Here is an 8,099-nt window from a genome sequence, read left to right on the forward strand (position 1 = left end):
TTTGTTCGGAGGGCAAATCCTAGTTTGCACTTTCCCCCTGACTCAGGCAGAGGTGAGAGAGAGAAGGAGACTTCAGCGTCAGTTGACCCTGGTAGCCATGACAACCAGACCCCAACCAGCTTACACACGCAGCAGGAGGGGACGAGAGGCGGGAAAAGAGCTCTCAGTGGAAAACATGATCTGCCAAAACATTAAAACCCCCCAAACCATTACTGCAGTACTGTAGGGGGCCACTGCTAACAGACGCTAACGACTAGCCGCCCAGTGATTTAGCCGACGACTAGCCTTCCAGCATAGCTCATGTATGTTAGCAAGCTAGCGGAGCTAACGGAGCTAGCTAGCCGCTACCTTAACGCCGCGGACTCAACCGCGGAGTTAGCCTCGAGCTAACCGCTAGCTAACCGCTAGCTAACCGGGATTTAACCGCGGACCCGCGGGAGTTAAACACGAATTAGCCGCGGCAGTTAGCCGTGAGCTAACGCGGAGGCTAGTGGGGTTAGCCGCCGGCTAATTCGCCGCCTTGCTAGCGGGTGCTTATCACAGTAATAATGTTGAAGTTTTACAATTTAAAGGGAAGATATTTTTAAATTAAACTGTGTCAAACTGAAAAATATATTATTCCACCACATAAAGTAGGAAACATTTATGGCTTGCAACAACATTAATGACAGTATATATATAATTGGAGTAATTTAATATAATATGTTTTTAATTAAATAAATAATGAGCTGTTGAACACTCATAAGAGTTATATTAAGTATGTTACATAACATTATTTGACATGTCTATTTGTCTGCCTATAGTTTTCCTCCAGCTGATCCAGACAGACTGCAGTGACGTCCAACATGAGACAAAGAGCTGGACTCGCAGGACAATTTGAAAGTCTTCACTTCATCGCTGATTCCTTGTTACAGCCTGGATGTGTTAAGTTTAATATTATTGTTTTTCTAACTGTAAGACTGTGCCGTAAACTGTTCAACTATTGCTCAGGTAGGAGTAATGAGTTTTATTGTTAAAATTATTATGATTAACGAACAATTGTTACGATTTGCTCGTTCTTTGTCTGGGGATCCTAGTGAGATCCCTCCCACTCTCTTCCTTATTTGATGCTGGCTTTCAGGTGGAGCTGGGAGGGGTCTGCTGCCTGTACCTGCCCTTCAGTTTGTAGAAGGCGAAGCATAAAGGACGACCCTTCTCAGTGTCTCTCTCTCTCAGCCAGGCCTACTGCATCCTCCTCATCCTGTTTGGTTTGTTGTACCCTGCATGACATCAAACTCACACCCATCCAGTCAGAAGGAACCAGGCCTTAAATGAGTATTTGAGTTGTGCTTTTTGTTATAGCTGCTGCTCATGGTAGTAAAGACATGCTACTTAGTAAAGACATTCGCGACGTAAGTCGCGAATACTTTCATACCTGTCTTGACCTGACCATTACTTTTTGTAGTCAAACATGAAATTATTTGCAACGTAAATCGCAAATATTTTCACCAGGATTATATTATGACTATATGAACAGGTGATCAATAAAGCATCATAGCATCTTGGTACAATTGCATTGTAGCATCTTAGCATCGTAGCAACATAGTATCTTAGCTTTGTAGCATCTTAGTATCATAGCATCTTAGTATCTTAGCATCATAGCATTGTAGTAGCATCTTGGCATAGTAGCATCATCGTAGCATCGCACTGTCGCAGCAATATAGCATGGTATCGCAGACTGCTGCGGCCACTGCATCACTCTCGCGATTTCCCGCAGGGGAATTGTCTAGTTAGTGACTCGAGGCTACGCACGAGACACGACTCCCCATATAGCTCTAAGCTATATGGGGAGTCGTGTCTCGTGGCGAAGCCACGAGACACTATTGTTCTTCTGCGTGTTTCTTCTATATTATTCATCTTCCGTACCTTTTTTCGATTTCAAACTCGCCCCGCAATTTTGGGGCGACTCTGACAAAAATTACATCAAAACGTGCGCCTTTATCGGGATCGGTGTGCTATTACTTTTATAAGGAATCCAAGAATGTTTCGCGAATTTATTCGCGAAAAACTGCGAAAATCGTCCCATTGAAATGAATGGGAAACTGCGAAAAAACGAGAAAACTGACACTTTTGAGGGGCATTTTCAAAAGCTAACTCCTCCCGCAAAATTTCACCTAGAGACTTCATTTAAACTTTAAAATGTAGGTAAATTTGTCCTCTATAAAAGTTCTATTCAGATTTTTGATATCTTTTATACTTTTCGATCAATCACTCGTCAATCATCGTGATCAATCATGTGAAATTTCTGAGTTTATAATGGGTGTGTATTGCGTGGAATGTTCGGCCTAGAGTGGGGGACCTCAGAGGCTAGAGTGGTAGAGGCTGTCTGAAATTCACTGAAATTTTCCTCTTTCCACGCTGCTCCTGGGCACATCTTACATCGTAGACATTAGATTTTTTCCACTTTTGTAGAGGAACTTGTCCTGATTCATACAATGTGCTCGCCTAAGACGAGACATTTTCTGAATTTGAATGGCGTGCCCCAGAGTGAGGAGTGTCCCGCTCCAACTGCCAATAAACTCCCATTCAAAATATGAAGCTGATTTTCGAGGAAAGCTGAATCCACCCTCTTCTTATACTCGCCACAGTTTCCACAATATTTACTCCAGAGACACCAAAATTACATCAGTGTGTTCGGGAACTTCTCCTGCCAATCACTGTCTGTTTTTTTTTTCTGATGTGAGCTTTGGTTTTGCCTCAGTGAGCCCAAATGCGAGGACTGTCAGAGGGCAAAAAATCAAAATTTCTTCCTTCTCCTCTCCTGTGTCTGTGAGTAGTCATGGCAACCAGCAGAGTCACCATGGCAGCCTCAGACCAGGGCCACAGCTGCAGCCATTTTTGTAGTCCTTGGCAGTTCATTTCAGTTTATTTAAGTAAATAACAAAGAAAGAGACAGAGAGAGGGTAAAAGACAGACAGGCAGTAACAGAGAGGTAAAGCAAGACATTTTTTGAGGTGACTGTCACTCTGCTTGCTCTGTGTGTACATCTGAGCTGAATGTTTTCTATTGATGCGGGTCAATCACGTGACCTTTTTGTTGTGGCCGCCATCTTTAGGACCATAGCGCCACTCAGCGGCGGGAGAAATGGCTAGCGTTAACGTTCAAGAAACGGGCTCTGCTAACGTTACTCAGATGATGTCGCATCTCTCTGACACAGAAAAGCAACGATATTAAAAAAAAAATGATATTTTAGGTTTTGACCCGTATGTACTTCCGAATCAACTACTGACACCGCTGAAATCTGCCGTTAACTTGCCAAACATATCTTTTGGCGACATTTACATTTATCTGATCCACAACCCCTCCCCATACTCCGGCGAGTCCCTCAAGGCATACAAGAGCACGGAAGCCTTCATGTATTTCAAAGCAGGATGGGTGACAGATCCACGAGTTTATCATCTGGACATGAGGGAACTTTTCTTATTTACAGGAAAGGTAAGATATATGTTTACTTAAAGGGGAACTCCGGCGCAAAATGAACCTGGGGTTAATAACACATGTGTACCGAGTTCGACCGTTCTCTGGTATTTGTTTTCATGCATTTGTTTTGTTAGTCATATTTTACCAGTTTTCTTGCGAACCGCTATTTAGCGTATAACGCTAGCCTTCGGGGCACACCGACACATAAAAAGAAATCGCTATTTCTATACCACTAACAAGGCTCACAATATCACCACACTTACACGGTAGCATAACTAGGGTCTCTACATGTAAACCGAAGCATTGAGAACTTTGCAAGTATACAGGTAGTTTATTAAAAAAGGAATACAGTACCGTTCGCGTCCGGCTCGCATATCCAAGCGGGCGCCATCTTGGGGAAACTGAACTCTCTTCGTTCAGTGCTCTCAGTGCTTTCTTCCGGCAACAGACAGTTCAGATCCCCAAGATGGCGCCCGCTTGGATAAGCGAGCCGGACGCGAACGGTACTGTATTCCTTTTTTAATAAACTACCTGTATACTTGCAAAGTTCTCAGTGCTTCGGTTTACATGTAGAGACCCTAGTTATGCTACCGTGTAAGTGTGGTGATATTGTGAGCCTTGTTAGTGGTATAGAAATAGCGATTTCTTTTTATGTGTCGGTGGGCCCCGAAGGCTACCCACATAGCAAAACTGGTGTGGCCCACCTCTGGGCCACACCTCCCACTTGCACTCGGCCCACATGCCTGAAAGAATTCCGGTCCTTATGTGGGCCACATCCGGCATCCAACATGTGTGCCAGATAAGGCCCACATCTCAGCCACACTGCAACCAGAGCTGGCCCTAATCTGGCCCTAAGGTGGGCCAAACCATTTTCAGAAGTGGTTCCTGATGTCAGCCTTAACTCAGCCACTATATTTATGTGCCATATTTATTCATATATATATATATAAAAACAAGTACAGTATTATAAGCAAATGTTTATTTTTTTTAGTCATGTCAACACAGTACATTTAACAAACATTTAACAAATTTAAAAACTGTACATTTATGATTCTGGACATGTCCATAAAGGTTTAAGATTGTATTTGTCACATACAGTTATATATAGTACAATGCACAGTGAAATGTATTCTTGTACCTGCAGCCAGTAGTAAAAAAAAAATGAGTACTACAGTAAAACAGTAGTAATTGTAAATTCCTTAACACACAAGGTAAACAATACAAGTGTAAATGTACACCGATAAAAATAGAATAAAATATAGATGGTAAAACTCAAGTGTAAACTTAGAGGGGAGGGTAGTTTGTATATATACACACACATTTACGGTATTGAGCAGCTATGTGAATAAAGTGCAGTGGTATAAGTGGTTACGGTTCAGAGTTGAGCAGGCGGATGGCATGTGGATAGAAACTGTTCTTCAGCCTTTCAGTCTTTGTCCTCAGGCATCGGAAACACCGACCTGATGGCAGTAGAGAGAAAACTGGATTCTCCCCACTCTCAGCACGAGTTTAAGATATGGTGCTGTCCATTTCCTGCTTTCTCTTCATCCTCTTCAGTCTGCCACCATCTCTACCTGGAGAGAGATGTAAACATCTTTTGATGGTCCAGTCTATTTCCTGGTCTGTGGCCCCAGATGTTAGTCAGTTACGCCAACAGCAGCTGAAACATACACACAAAGCACAAATGATTGGAAATTAACATTTATGTATCATTAGGTAATATGGCTACAGTAATTATATTAAAACTGATAGTGATGACAATATTCAGATAAGTGTTCTCCCTACATCTGCTTGGTTTAATTTATGTACAAAACAAGGACTTACAGTGTTACACAAACTGTGAGTAGTCAGTATCAGTATGTAATCAATAAAAAATAACTCTAAGATTCTTGAAAATAGAGTCTGTAGGTTTGTAAACACAACATTTAAACTGACCCGTTTTATGGTTGTTTACAAACAATAGTTTCAGTATAAGTTCCTAAACCTCAAACTTCACACCAGTCCCCTAGAACTGAAGAAGCTACTCGGACGAGTTGTGAAGCGTCTTCTCAAAAAAATAAAATAAAAACACATAACACATACATAAATAAAACTCTTCAAGTCCACAGTTGACTTTTTAAACGCTATTTTTGTATTGAAGCACGATATATCTGCAATTGCCAGCGGAAAAAACACGCCAACGGTCAGCTAGCAGAAGCTATGGTAGTAGCACTAATGTTTAACTAGCCGGAAAAAACGTGAAAAAAGAAAAAGAAAACGACCCCTTCGGCAAAACATCTGCCGTTTTAAGTTCGTCTATATAATTTATTCAAAACGAATATGATAGTTTAACAGCAAAACAGTGCAGTCCATCCTTTCCTGAGCCGCATTTTAGGCTAACGGTAATCGTTAGCTAACGCTAACCACGCGTTAGCCACATAGCTAACCGTTAGCCACATAGCTAACCGTTAGCTACATAGCTAACCGTTAGCCACACAGCTAAACGTTAGCGCCCCTTGTTAACATTCAGGCTAGACTCTAGACAGACATTGTCTTTGTATACAAACTGCTAGCGCATTGTCTCAAAAACAAACGTTATCGTAAACATAAAACTGATGTATTTCACTCACCACGTCTTTGTTGTCCGTCTCACCGGAGTGCACGAGCAGCCATCAGCTCCGGTCACAGTGACGTCGGTCGCGTCAGTCACCTGGACGGTTACGTTACTTCCGTTGATTGGCTGATGAATTTAAAAAGTGTATAGCTGGCTGACCGTTGAAAGGCCGCTGTTGCAAAGTTTAACTTTAAATTTTCAGATCAACTGAGACATCTGTCCTGTTTCTACAAGAACGATATTGTGATAGTTGACATTGATTGACATCGACAATATATCATAATAATATTTAATTTACTTATTTATTTTTATTAAATCTGTGATGTTAAACAACAACTCACTCAAAAATATCGAAAAATAACTTTAAGGGTGGCATGAGTCCGGCCTCACATATGTGGCCCAGAGGTCTAAGCTGATATGTGGGCCGAATTCGGCACTCCACAAGTGGCCCACATCTGTCTGCCGGAGTCAAGACAGTGCCGCCTTTGCCGCATCTGGGCCATGTCCGGCTCACATGCCGTATGCCAGTGCCGAGCGAACGCCACCTGTGCCGGCTTCAAGCCAGATCTGGCCCACATGTCTCTGCTATGTGGGTAGCGTTGTACGCTAATTAGCGGTTTGAAGAAAACTGGTCACATTTGACTAACAAAACAAATGCATGAAAACAAATACCAGAGAACGGTCGAACTCGGCACACATGTGTTATTAACCCCAGGTTCATTTTGCGCCGGAGTTCCTCTTTAAGTTTACTACGCTACTAACTTGCTAGGTGGTGGTGCTACTGAGTGCTACAGAGCTGGTAGCCTCCTAGGTCAATGCTAGGATAATAATGGCATCTCGTTTTTTTAACTGACCTTAAATTTGTTAGCGAAAACATAGTAAAGTAAATTTAATTTAGAAAGCACCTTTACAAACAGCATAAGCTGACCAAAGTGCTGTACAGTGAACGACTAAACACAGCCTAAGCTAAGCAACACATACATACAGAGAATAAGCAGAAGTACAGGGTTAAAGAAAAAAAAATGCCAGGGAGTAGAGGTGGGTTTTTATCCTGGCTAACCACTTATGTCTTCTTTCAGCGTTTTTAGGAATGTTATAAAACGTATGTCCCGTTTTTTTTTTTTGACTTGCTGTTATCACAGCCCACAGCACAGCAGATAGAAGGCATTTTCTGTTTACTTCCTGTCACTGGCGGTCCCTGGGCGGTCCTAAAGATGGCGCCGGTATTATACAGTGACGTAACAAGATATCCACGTATTGTGTGTGTGCGTGACTGTGCTAATCTCTAGCCTTAGCCTAGTTTAGTGCGTCAGCGCCGCGCGTTAGCGTGGCAAATGGTAATGCCAACATTAGTAATGGTAATGCTAACATCTTTTTCCTTTTCTTTTTTTAATAACCCCGGCAGCAGCCCTCGAGTCACTCTCAAAATTTCCTGTGGGAATTTTCTAGTTATTATTAAACTTTTTCCTACGCATTTTCGAAACCTTTCAACTCAAATACAGTTCGTCGCACACAGACACAAAATACATCAAAACGTGCGTCTCGATCGGACTCGGTGTGCTTCTATACAGTTCTTTCAAACAAGATTTTTTCGCGACGTAGTCGCGAAAAAACTGCGACAAATTTCCCAATTGAAATGAATGGAGAAGCCCGAAAAAAAAAATATTTCAACAGACATTTTCAACAATGAACTGCTCTGGCATACTTTAACCGAGAGACTTCATTTAAACTTTAAAACGTAGGTACTCTTGCCTACTCTTCAGAGATTCACTTCACTTGTCGACAACTTTTACCGTTTTTAAACTATGAAGCCTCAGAGTTGTGTAGGTTTTTACTCAAATTTCAGGGTTTATAATGGGTGTGTATTGCGCGGAATGTTTGTGCTAGAGTGGATGACATCATCAGCTAGAGTGAGGAGGGGAGAAGAAAGTTAGTCAAAAAACTGCACAGAAACTGCTCCCGTGGCCACAAATTTCACACGACAGACATAATTTATACATAGAAACGTAGGAAAATGTGTCTTCTCACTCAAATTCGTCTGCTAAAG

Source organism: Chelon labrosus (assembly GCF_963514085.1).
Source record: "Chelon labrosus genome assembly, chromosome: 16".
NCBI classification, from domain to species: Eukaryota; Metazoa; Chordata; class Actinopteri; order Mugiliformes; family Mugilidae; genus Chelon; species Chelon labrosus.